Source organism: Euprymna scolopes, chromosome 14 (assembly GCF_053919585.1).
Source record: "Euprymna scolopes isolate OS-2025 chromosome 14, ASM5391958v1, whole genome shotgun sequence".
NCBI lineage: Eukaryota > Metazoa > Mollusca > Cephalopoda > Sepiida > Sepiolidae > Euprymna > Euprymna scolopes.
In genome coordinates this window covers 142,866,304-142,880,886 of record NC_136495.1, presented here as the reverse complement: position 1 = coordinate 142,880,886, position 14,583 = coordinate 142,866,304, and positions in this window count along the sequence as shown.

Below are 14,583 nucleotides of genomic sequence, written 5' to 3'. Positions count from 1 at the left end.
CGTTGGTGATATGTGCTCCCAGAACTCCCAAATAGTTGGAGTTATCCTGTTTAGCTAGGGCTCATGTTCGGTAAGTTAGGTCGTCGTCGTCGGTCAATTTCTCGTATCCGAGAATTTCAGTTTCCTCATCCCTAAATGTTTGGATCGCAGATGGCTTCTCAGACCAATCTGAGCGTGGAATTTGCGTGATCAGAGAAGGCAAGCAATGCTTGGCAGGGGGCGTTGTTGTTCAGCACGATTTTTATTTCCTGCCTCTTGATCTTCATCAGTCTTCTTCTTTCTGCCTCGTATCCTTTGGTACTATGTATGATGGATTGGCGCCACAGGCACCGATCCTGAGATGTTGTTTCCCAGATGTGAAGATCAAATCACGTATTTTTAAGGGTGGGTTAGAGTTGGTCCTTATATTGCAGTACAAGACGGCCGATAGGTCTTTTTTTCCTGTGGCTAGCTCCGAGTACAGAGTTTGTCGAGGGAGTATGTTTTCATCCATTCTGAGGATATGCCCTAACCAGCGGAGAATGTACCTCATGGTGGTGCCCTCAATACTGCACCTTTTTACTCTCTCAAGGACGCTTGTGTTGGTTACATAGTCATACCATTTTATATTCAGTATAGCTCGAAGTTTTTGTTGGTGAAATTTTTCGAGTTTAATGAGATCAGTTTGGTATATAGTCAAGGTGTCACACCCATACATAAGCGTAGGTACAACAATCGCGTGGTATACCATGAGTTTAGTTTTTATTGAAATGTGTTTATTATTGAAGACACGCTTCGTTAGATTACCGAAAGCTCCATAGGCGAGGCCAATTCGGCTTTCTATTTCATTCTCATTATAGCACTTTTCCGATATTATGCTACCGAGATATAGAAATTGATCTACTTGCTCAAGAGGAGTGCCATTTATATGAATGCTTACGTCCTGTAAGATGGTATTGTGTACTGGTTGTACTAACACTTTTGTCTTACCAATATTAACAGAGAGTCCGAAGCGATGGTAGGCTGCCGTGAAGTTGTTTACGGATCTATGGCTGTCTTCCTTATTGTTGTCATCTGCATATTGACATTCTGTGATGTGTTGGAACTTCACAAGGCTTTGAGATTTTAGTCTAGCAGGATTGAAAAGTCACCCATCATAACGGTACCTAATGTCCGGGTTATTTTGGGGAAGTTCGTGCAGCATTGCCTCAATATATAAGGAAATGGGGGTAGGTGCAAGAACACAGCCATGTTTTAGTCCACATGTAACTGGAAACTTTTTTGTTTCCTTTTCTTGGAACGATGCATATCCTGACATGCCTTCATGCAGTGCCTGGATACGTTCTAAAAAGTGCACTGGGCAACCAAATTGCTTAAGAACTTTCCACAGTGCATCTCTTCGAACGCTATCGAATGTTTTTTTGCAGGTCATAAAATAAAAGATAGAGGGGGTTCTGTTGTTTCTGTTGCTGATGTAAGTTAGGTAGTGTCATGCTATCTATTATCTCCAGTTTCCCTATTTTCATGCTCAAGAGTGCGCATTTCCCCTTCCAAATTCACTATGGATGTTGTGGCGGGAGGTTCTAATTGTGTATATTAGTGTCTGTAGTATATTCTTGTTTCTTTTACAAACCTATCGGGATAATTCCTATAAATTAGATGGTTCATTCTTTCATCTATATTGGTGGAATTGAATACGGCTTGGGATTTTCTTAGTATATTATTAGGAGCCAGCGCGGATATGATAAATTGTAGCACTACCATTGAATTACTCCTTTGTATTTTAATTTAAATGTTAAATGGTCAGATCAAATCTTCATATTATCATGCCATTTTCAATCAGATATATAATCCTGCCTAGCATGTCGTATATTCTGAAACGTCCTATTATCCAGGTTTGAGGGGTCCTGTCGTACGCTATTTATAGTCGATCCATGTCATGTCTACACTCTTTTTTTGTGCTTTTTATATACATTTAGTATCTTTTATCAATATATAATAAGTTTTCTATTCATCTTTTATTGTTTTGATCTACTTTCTATTCCTCGATGAGTAATTCCCGATTATTTAGGAAGTTGTAAATTTGTTCACTCAGTGGTGTTGTCACATAGTAGGTAAAGATGTTATACGTCTGTAGTTCCTTATAACGTGTCTTTTTGCAGCTGTTTAGTTCTAGTTGTATGGCACATTTGCGTCCTGGATACATCTGTTAAGGTTCTGGAGTGCATGTAAGAATTAGAATTTTTGAACCAGAATACATCTACATCGTCATAAATGTGTGCTCTGGAGGCTTCCATTTCCGTACGGGTTTCCTGAGAGTCCCCTTAGATATTTCATTCTATTGCTGTGACTCTTCCTCCGTGTCATGCAGCCATTAAGTGTTTCAATTATGATATTGTCTCTATTCCAATATCTTCCTCCAGTTTTGTTTCGGTTTGATCCGGTTTTTCTGCTTTTGCTTTGCCTCCATTTTCATTTTGATATAATTGGAATTTAGTTATTTAAGATTTATTTTTGTTGCACTATTCTGATTTGTATTTGTTGCTTTTGGTCTTCTTCTTCTTCTTCTTTTCTACTTATTATTATTATTATTATTATTATTATTATTATTATTATTATTATTATTATTATTATTATTATTTACTATACTAGGAGTAGTCACACAATCCATCAAGAACGGTTTTTCTTGATAACTACTTCCAGTGTAATGTGGAATTTTAGTGATAGCCAACCTCCTGAGACTTCCAGTACTCGTCGCCTTGTTCGATAACCGTTGCATATTAAGTTGCTTTATCACAGCAACCGCGTGCAATGGATTTCTCGTTTGCTTCCCTGGAATTTGGGTGGCAATAATCTTCCCCAAGATCCCAGTCCTCTTTGCACTTTTCCCACGGAGGTCTTACACCTGCTTCATCCCCTTGGTTTCTGTGTCGTTTGGGTAATTCTCACTTATTTGGTATTTCGCCAAATTATGGTGATATACGTAAAAAAGAGAGGGATAAGAGGGAGTGCAAGCGTTTACATACATATATATATATATATATATATATATATACACATATATATATATATATATAGTTTCAGTTTTCATGATTCCATGTGATTATTTGTTGTGTTTAACAAATATAGCAGTTTCTGTATGTCTTGTGTCTGCAGTTTATAGATGTTAGTCCGTTATGATGTGTTTTTTTGTTCGTCTTCTTTCAACCAAGTTATCATTTACCGTTCATTATTATTATTATTATTATTATTATTATTATTATTATTATTATTATTATTATTATTATTATTATTATTATTATTATTATAAGCAATAAGTTAAATAAAATGTCAGTTGCTGGGGATTAAATTATTAAAAAGCACACGGTTATCATTTATAGGTTTTTGGGATTGAGTTTTTTGGAAGACAAGCATATCGATAGGTTTACTTAGCTGTTAAGCGAGATAAACTAACGACACAGTCGATCATTTCGTGTTATCAAGTGATATGTAGATTCAATTCATCTAGATTTATTGATTCTTTATTCATAAACATTTCTATCTGTTTCTCACTTTCTTAAAAGCTGATGTAATAAAACGAATATCACTGTTTAATTTATCATTTCTGTTTACTTCAACAATAATCGGTATTGTCTTAATAACATTCATATACATAGATGCCATTTAAAAATCAACAGCTATACTGAGAAATTGACATAGTCAGAGAACACGCGATATACAGATAGGATCGACTGACATTTGAATTTGAGATTGGATTTTGTCTAAATTTTAAATCTTGACAAATTCCATAACATATATAGTCTTTATTCAGGAATTCTTAAGCACGTGTTATAGATTATCTAATGTTACCTGTCATCAATGTACACTATCTAAATCCATACATATATCGGATAAGATGTATTACAACGTTATCAAATTAGTGTTACATATTTTGTATATATATATATATGTATATATATGTATATATATATGCCTACGTATAACATATATCCACAATTAAATCATATATATATATATATATATATATATATATATATATATATATATATATATATATATATATATATATTAACCCTGGCACACACAACCACGCCTACACAAATCGACAAAATTTCAACGACATTTGCGTATACGCAACGACTTTTTCAATTCGACGTTGTCTCTTACCTGCTAGCACATACCCTCTCAAGGATACTTTCTTTTTAATCGTGAACAATAATCCCTCATGCAAATTATATTTAAAACTACAATCTTTTATAGTGATATAGTTGAAGAGTTTAAAACATATTTATGTCTAAATCACTGGGCAAGGTCAAGCTTAAATCGAACGATATTAAATAGTGCCCATCATTCTATCGATCGGTTCAATTCGCGATTTTCATCAAAATCTGAGAAACGTATAGCATAAAAATGCTTAATCACGATCCACTTGACTGCCCTTTGAACTGAGGCTTCTAATGTCAAATAAATGCTTCGGCACATGTTACCAATACTATCCGTCCTCTATAGCAAGGTATACACTGCTCCGACAACTCGACCTTCCAAAGTGTGTGCTCTGCAATAAGCATATTTGGCGCCCACTTGGATTTAATCTTCGAGTAATCTATGTCATACATGAACATTTTTTCTGCCGTCTTTACAAGCATCCATAAAATCCTTTCAATGGTATCCACGGTTCATGTTCTATCAGACCAAATGATGTAATTGGCTGAGTAGATAAACTAAAGAGGCCTCCCTCGTCTTCCCAGGAGTGTCTTTATACTCCCTACTGTTCCGCCATTTATTTGACAATATAGCCCATGTGTAGCAATTTGTGGCCGAAACATATGGTGCATTCTCATTTGAATTCAACCTAGTTTGAACATCAACTAAAAAAAGAGGGGAAGAACAGGTGTTTAATTGTAAGGCATACTTTCTGTTCGACCATATTAGTTCATCGCAACCACTCTGGAAGTTTTTCTTGAATTTTCACAGGAAATTGATAGATATACATGTATGGTGTCCGAAAAGCAACTTAAGTATTGGAAATCCTTATAATTTTACCATTAATGAAATTATTGTCTCTATTTCAGATATGTTAAAGTTAATATTTTGGAACCCTATTTTCGACGAGTAGAGCATTGAACAATGTACGAACATTATAAAACGGTTTAACCAAAATTAGGGTTCAATTGTTTTTACTCCAGGAGCTTATTGACAGCATTTTCATGTATAAGATAGCCCAAGTCATAACTCAATGCGAAACTTTGTAAAATAGTCTATTTTAGCCAACTTAAAACTCTCCAAAAATTGAAGGAAAGCATCAAAAACGAAATAAGAGAGTTAAATACATTTCAGCGAGTCACCAATCTGTTATGGATGATATGATTTAAAAGAGCACAAATATGCCAGTCTTAAAATAGGCAACATCTAAAAGATAGTATATTTTTATAAATAAATATTGTGTGAAATGTGTATATTTTACACAAAATATCGCAATTTCTTAATCAGATGGTGTTAAAATTACAGCAGGATATCTTAAAAATAAAGAATCTATTAAAGTATATATATATATGTATATATATATATATATATATATATATATACACTCCACCATTGTATTTTTTCATGGAGACCGCTAGCAGAAGTAATTTTTAAATCAACGCCTTTGATTAACTACATTTATGGTTGATGCAATGGAAGGGAGCTTCACATAATCTCTTGCAATGATTTTCTTCATTATAGATAGTAGCATACATCAGGCTGTATAAATTAATGTTAATTTCATGACATTATATGTACGTATATAATGGAGCTGGAGTAGTTTAAAGTGTAAAATGCAAACATCAGTTATCATAAAATATTCTATTGATGGTTTAATACATAAGGAAATGTTACTTTTTCTATGAGAAACTTTTAAAATGCATTATTTGAGAATTTTCGTAGGTAAAACACGGAATGTTATAACTTTTAATCAGATTTTTTCGATTACCTAGGCATTCCCTTACAAAACTTACGTACGAAAACTTCACATCTCATACCGTTTATTTGTAAAATATAAAATATATCACCTTAGTCGTCCTAGGGACATAAAGAAAGAACATACACAAAAAAGCAAGGTACTTCATATGTAACACAATTTAAACATACTGATAAACTCCTAAATAAGTAAAAGAAACATCAATAAATTGTAGACATCACTAATCACATCTATAAATGACTTGCACATTCTCCATGGTTCTTATCAAACACGTCCTACGATTAAATATTCTAAGACCCTAACAACCAGTGATTCTTAGCAACTATATATTCATAAAATTTAATATTAGCTAATTTCATTTTTACATCATCTTTGTCGGCACACGCCGGCAAATCATTCCTTATAATCTATACTATTTACTTCCAAGCAATTACACTGCAAACTCCAAATATATGTCTATACCCCTCAATTAATCCACTATAATTTTTGATTTGATGTTTACTCTTAAGTTAAATATTCGACAAAGCAAGTTAATATACGTCTTGTATTGTTGACGTAGCCTCAATTTTTAAACTAAATAATTGCTATCAACTTATCCAAACAAATACAACGAAATAAATAACTGCACTAAACATAAACTTTAATTCTAGCTTTTTTGTTTTAATTGAAATACAATAGTTATCTCTACTATATTAAAGTATTCTTAAACATAACTTTTAAATCGCCAAATCTAAACTCTACCTATTCTCAACCACCCCCAAAAAACAAGTACATTATAAAGTGAAGAAGTAAAGAAAATGCACTGGCATATAATATAAACATAAAGACAAACTCTAATATATTGTTATTTGAATCTACTATAAAGAGCAATAAAAACACGCATGTACACGTATATATATATATATATATATATATATATATATATATATATATATATATATGTAAAAATAAAATATTTTTAACCTTTATATATCTAATTTTAAATAAATAAGAATGTAAATGTACAAACTACTAATTATAGTGGGGAGGATAATGAGTTAAATGGATTAATCCAAATCTTATACATACAAGACTGATAAATTAAAAAAAATGTATCCATTTTAAATGTGGAAATTGATGAATCGCACAGGTAAGAAATTCATTTTTATATTATGAAAAGGTTAGTAATTGCAATTAAGAATAGGAAATTGGATCAAATTTTTGTAATATGTCTTCTTCCTAAGATTAAGGGTGGTGGTGTTTGATCAACACTGCTGGGGAGCGAGCCATGATGTAATATACTGTTTTGTTTTTAAATCCCCGAACCAGTGTTTCATGGTAAACAACTGATGATCCCTTAAAAAAATAAAAAAAATGGTATTATAGTAAATTCGAGAGAGTCGATGCAGTAATTGCAGGTGATTAAATGACTTACTGACTAGATATTTTTTTTGTTTTTTTTTTACGAATGATAAAAAGTAAATTTTTGTATGGTTTCAAATGTTAAAAACCTCAAAGACTATATATATATATATATATATATATATATATATATTATACATATGTGCATATAGGTGAATATGGCCAGATCAATTATGTAGACTAGTTTTATGTTTTATCTTTTGCCGTTTTAAACCCATCTTCTTTATTTAGTTACCCATTTTTTTTATTAATCTTACTTTAAACACGTGCTTACTACTTTTGTTACTAATCAATATTTTTTATTAAAAAGTATCATTATTACTTATCATAAATATCATAACCACCAACATATTTTATTTTACTTCTTTCTATATTTATCTATCATTATCAAAATTGAGGTAGATAGTTGTATCCAAGCATGAAGATATATAATTATATACATTTTGAGATGTTATAATTATCAGTATTGTTATTAAAATTTCAAATCATCTCGTAGTAAAAAGTCCATGATAAAAAATGGAAGTGAGTACGGGGTTCTTATCTGGAACATGGGATTAGTAGGATGAAGAGAAACATTCCTAAAAACATCAGCACCAATAAAATCTTTATGGCTTCCCCTCTTCATTTTTCTCATTTCTTGTCGTTATTTCTTATTTTCTCTTTCTTTTCGCCTTTGCGTCTTTTCATTTCCTTCCTTATCTTTTAACTCTTAAATTGGTGTGTAGGGGTGTTGCGGTGGGGTGGGGATGTACAACATAGTTTTATCTCGTGTAGCGTATGACAGTAGATATTTTTATGTTGTGTCGACATGGTGATCTTTTCCCATTTATGTATTCCAAACTTCAATCAAATATTATATGTTTCTCTATCGTATAGATAGCATTACAGATCGTCACGAGGAAGAACAAAACAATAGAAATGGTAGTTTTAATGGCAGCTACAATTGATGAGTCGTAGACGACATAACCCGTGTCAGTGGTTAATTATATATATATTTTTTTGTTATTCAATTTTCACCCCAAACAAGGCACAGTGCCACTTTGAAGCAGGGGGCTACTATCAGTGACTTAATTAGCAGGGTAATTATGAAGGGTGGTGAGTAGAAAGATATTTGTTAACATTACACTTGTACTTCTGCATATCAGTGCAGTTGAGAAAGCAGAATCCCGGAAGGGAGTTCCAAAGACCCGCAGTTTCGGGGAAGAAACTATTGGAGTAAAAGGCTGTATTGCACCTAGGGATCTCTACTTTAAAGGGATGAGATATAGTAGCTTGTCGGGTTTGTCGGGGGTAGTTACGTCGAGGAGATACAAGTGTTTGCAGTTCGTCAGAGCATTCGCCATTGAAGTATTTGTAGAAAAGGCAGACGGATGCGACATCTCGTCGATTGGAAAAAGGCTGAAGCCTAGACGACAGTTCAGGACCTATCAGGGTTGCGACTCTCTTTTGAACCCTGTCCAGGAGCGAGAGACAAGTAACAGATGCACCAGCCCAGATGTGACAACAGTACTCCATACATGGACGAATTGTGGCCTTATAGAGGTATAGGATACTGGCAGGCGTAAGTAGTTTTCTCGCTGGGTAGAGGGAGCCAACCTTCCTTGCAGCAGCCTTGCCAATCGTCTCAATGTATCTATTCCAGTTTATATTCCCTGTAAACGTTAGACCGAGGAGTTTAAAAGAGGTACTTTCAGGCAATGTGTTCTTGGCCATTGCTATTGGTGGTAGAGAAGGTTTTTTGGAGTTATTGAAGGAAACAAGCTTAGTCTTAGCAGTATTGAATGTGACCAACCATTTTTGTCCCCATCCCACTACTGATTGGAGGTCATCCTCTAGTGTTTCTGCCATTTCCTTGGATATGTCTTCATTGTTTCCCCCTCATATGTGTTATAGAGAGTGGTGTCATCGGCAAATATACCCATCTCCGAAACAATTTTACCAGGGAGGTCATTTATAAATATCAAGAATAATAGAGGTCCGAGGATAGACCCCTGAGGTACTTCCGCATTTATGTCATATTGTTTAGATGTACGACCGTCGAGGTTAAGTTTGATTTTTCTCTTACTTAAGAAGGATTTAATTACATTATGAATTCTTCCAGTGATTCCATATGATATAATTTTCCTTAGAAGACCATCATGCCATACCCTGTCAAAAGTCTTAGATATATCAACGGCTACCGTTCTACCTTCCTCTGTTTTTCCAATGAACGGTATATACGTTCAGAAACTACAGTTAAGATATCTGCTGTTGGACAGGCTTGCGTGAATCCATATTGGTTGTCAGTCAGGAGTTTGGCAATTGTTAGGGGTTGGACTACGGCTTGATTAACTAAGGACTCAAATATTTTGGCGAACAGCGGGAGGAGGCTAATGGGGCGATAATTTAGTGGGTCAGTTCTTTCACCAGAACTCTTTAAGACTGGTACAACAGAGGCGGTTTTTCAGCAGTCGGGTAAGCAAGATTCGTAAAGGCATTTATTGTAAAGTTTGAAGAGAACTGGAGCAACCTCGACAGAGCATTTTTTTAATAGCACAACCGGGATGAGATCTGGTCCACATGCTTTTAAGGTGTCTAGGTTTTTTATAATAGCATGTACCTGAGAAGGGGTGATTTTCAAACATTCTATTGTGGCGTCTGTTCGCTGAGGAAAATCAGGGAGGCAGTGGTGTACAGAATTCAGTGTGGAGTTTGAGGCAAACCCACTGGCAAGCGGATTAGCCTTGTGAGTTGCCGTGCAAGCAACCTCATGATTGTTTGATAGTGGGGGAATAGTTGACTGTCCTTTATTTACTGCGCTCTTGTAGATTTTCCAAAAATCCCGTGTTCCTAATTTCTTTGCTTCGATGCGTTTTCTGGTTGTTTTAGAGTTATCTGTCTTAGCTGTCTCTATCACTCTCTTTCAATTATTTCTAGCTTCTATAAACTTCTGTTTATTTGAGCTGGACTTATGTCGGTTGAATCTGCAGAACGCATGCTGCCTTTGACAAATTGCAGTTGCACAAGCAGTAGTAAACCATATTTGAGAGTGGGGCTTGCTATAGTATTTCCGTGCGGAAACATGTGCTTCAATTGCAGTTTTGAACCATTCAGTGGTCTCATTTGCACACTGTTCCGCTGGAAGAGTAAAGATATTTTGCCATGGGGCATCCTTGATGAGTTCCCTGATTGCTTCCCAATCAGCCTTTTTGTAATAGTTCCTTTTTTTCAGTAGTGGGTCTTCAGTTTTAGGGCGAGAATATATGCTGCTTTCTACCATTATCACAGCGTGATCAGCATTCCCCAGTGGGTTGTGCGCATTTGTGGTACAGTCATCGGGAACCGTTGTCAGAAAGAGATCTAGAAGTGAGACATGTTGATCTTGCTGGTCTGGGAAACGTGTCGGAAATGTAACCAATTGGTCAGTGGTAAGGGGGTTAGGCTCATCACCATGGCGTCCCGATTTCGAATCTCGCTAGATACAGCCACTATGATGAGTCATAGACGACGAAACACGTGCCAGTGGATAATTATATTTCAAAAATAATATATATACCACTCTCCATGTGGGGGTACCAAATTGGTTAAAGGGAAAATTATTCCCAACTCACATTTAGGTAAAAATGTACTTTCGTAAATACTTGAATTCGTTCAAAACATATCGCTAAAACCAAAACAAAGAAATATCTATCTATCTATCTATCTATACACATATATATATATATTTATATATATATATATATATATATATATATATATATATATACATATGTGTGTATATATACATAGATACATACATACACACATTATACACACCCATACATTTTAAAAGAGATAGAGAAAAAGTGAATATGATATATTTTATTTTGCATTGTCTATACTTTATAAATAAAACATGCATGAATACAACTATAGGAGATTGACATGCACTTTTTATGAATTTACAAAGACAATTAGCACATAATATATTTATTTGATAAAATATTTTATAAATAATATGCATATATGCATATATATATATATAAATATATATATGTATAGGTGTGTGTGTATGTGTCTCTGCGTGTGGGTCTGTGTGTGTACTACCTGCTGGGCATACGTATAAAACATAATCCATGGATATAACATCCAGGATTTGGAATTTTCATAGTAACATAGGACGTTTCCACTGCTAATATGACTCATCACCTCATCGTCATATTTGTGTGTTAATTTGTGTAAAGAATCATCAGAGTGTGGATAATTAGATAAAAATCCAGTGGTATATTTAGTCTGCTGATTCAGGGTGAAAAATATGTCTGTCTTGCTTACATATCCATCACTTTCTGCAAAACGCTGTCTCTGGAAAGACAGGTAAACTAAGAATAATAATTGGATAACACGATCAAATGAGTGCTAAATATCACGCTATACTTAGAAACAAAATTAGTGCAGCTACAATCCAATCTTGGCTCATCTGTCAGCTCAATTCAGAAAAATTGCCTTAACACTTTGATTAGCGGAAGATGTTTATCGACAACAGTAGTATTCTTCCTAGAAAATTACATATAATTAAAATCATGTATATATATATATATATATATATATATATATATATATATATATATATATATATGCGTGTGTGTAGATGAGCGTATATACGTGAAAATAAAATATGAATAAACACACACACACACACACACACACACACACACATATATATATATATATATATATATATATATATATACATATATATATACAGACGCACACACAGCCACATGAACACACACCCACATATATGAAATATATATATACATATATATAGATATAATTACGCACATATATACCGCATACATCTATAAAATACATCTCACCTATCTTTTTAAAAGTATGTATTTATGTATGTATGTATGTATGTATGCCCAAACTTTCGACAGATGCGACCGATTTTCACGGGATTTATATCGTTTTGCTATTCAATCCTTCGGGCGACGAATATCAAAAAATTAACCAAACGCATTATTACTTTACCTTCAACTTGGGATATTTATATAACAAGAGCTCGCTTTTTTTCTCCAATACTTTCGAAAGTCATCCCCTCTTTTCGTGTGACTAGCCTTACTGATAACTTTCGCCACTCCCGGTTTGGCGATGGACGCAACAGTAAAAACGCCATGTTTTTTTTTGTTTTTTTTTTCGCATTCTTTCCTTCGTTCGCGGTACAGGTTCGAGCCTACCTGCTTACTTCCACTTATTGTATTTTTTTTTATTTTATTTACTTATGTTTATTTATTTATTTTTTTTTGCTTTATAAACACCTCCAAAAACCCTGACACTCAGGAAAAATTGCAGCACGTATAGTTACTTGTAGAACGCCCGTACAATGTTATAAAAAGATACTTTAACCATAATAAATCCGGCATTTTCTTACAATTTGATGAGGAACTCACCCACCACATCGATTATGCGGATTTCATAATCAAGGGCACATCTTTCGATTTCTAATGAGATAATTGTTAGTAGTATTAAGCACCATTCTACAATTGTCTTTCAATTTCAATGAATGTGTGTTATCTCATGTGAATATAAATATGGATAACTCTGGTGAAGCAGAAATTACTATTAAGCTTTTAGTAGAAATGCATTCTTGCATTTATTCACACATATAATCATACACATACATATATATATATATATATATATATATATATATATATATATATGTGTGTTATATGTATGTATATCTATTATATAAAGCTGAATGTCTGTGTGTGTGCGTGTGTGCGTGCGTGTGTGCGTGTGTGCGTGCGTGTGTGTGGGTGTGTCTAGTCACGAATAGCCCCTATATGTTTGACTATTTAAAATAAAACTGATTACATTTTTTTTACACGGTGGTCACCACTTATCCAGCCCCGGAAGCAACTCAGGGATAAGGTTTATTGCAAATACAGTACGTTAGTGTGGAGATTTAATGAAGTGTTTACTTAAGATGGCGGTTCATTCGGAATTTGTTAACGTTGGACTTGAAGACATCGAAGTTGTAGTCAGGTGGGAAGCAGGCAGACGGACACGAGAATAAGTATGTTTGATCTGGCAGAACGGTGGTTCAGGCCTGGTCCACAAAGTATGGAAATAAACAATCTATAAATTAAAAAAAAATGTTTACAAGTTTTTTTGATATAGATGTGCATAATAATATTTTGATACGTATGTTTTAACTTAAATATGGATGGTATGATAAAATTGTGGGTTTCACGCCTGGCTACCATCGAATGGAAATAGGCACAAACTTTAGTAAATACATTTCATATCTATATCCGTAAGTATACTTTGATAATTATGTTTCAATTTGAAAAAAGATATGGTATAATAAAATTATGGGGTGTTCGTTCGCACCTGACCTCCATAGAATGGAAATATGTCACAAAGTTTAACAAAGCTTTTTAATATAGATCAACAGAATATTGTGATAAGTGTTTTTTTTTAAGTGTGAACAGGTATGCTGTAATAAATTATGGCGTTTATCTATTTTATTTTTACTTTCATCATCGTTTGCTTTGGTTTTGATACCCCCAAATTCAACCAAATTCAAGCCAAATTTGCAACCTTCCTTTTCATAACCTATCATACTTTCATAAATTAGATACCATTTCTGTAGGTTGTTTCCAGTCAACGACGGGTATTTTTGCTAGTGTATATATATATATATATATATATATATATATATATATATATATATATATATATATATATATATATATATATATTAATTTCAGTTAAGATTTCTGAAATTACATCTATTCTCGGATGGCTGAAATATGTCAGGATCATACTATTTCCTCAACACTATGCGATTCCTTTATTATTATAAGAGTCTAATACATCTTAAGATAGAGGAGGAATTATGCGAACACCCTATACTGCTTTGAAAAAAACACCTGTATCTAGTCTCCTCCAGTTTTCATTCTCTTTCTCAGAAAAGAAATGTGGCTTATTTCTTCCCCCAACTCGGTCCATATTTTGATGCCGGATTTTGGAACTAAATTCAAATTATTGTTCTATTCTAAAAGTTAAATTGTCTAAGAAAGTTACAATAAAAATATAAGTCAGATTCTGTTGCTAGAACTTCAATTACGTTGAATACCGTAGAAAAGGTGTTACGTCCTGCACTACCGTAACATTTCCGTTTGTGAATCAAACTAAACACGTACTTGTTAGTCTGCCCTCCTCTGTAAGAAAACACATTTAAATATCAAGTGGAATGTTAATATTTTTGAGACAAT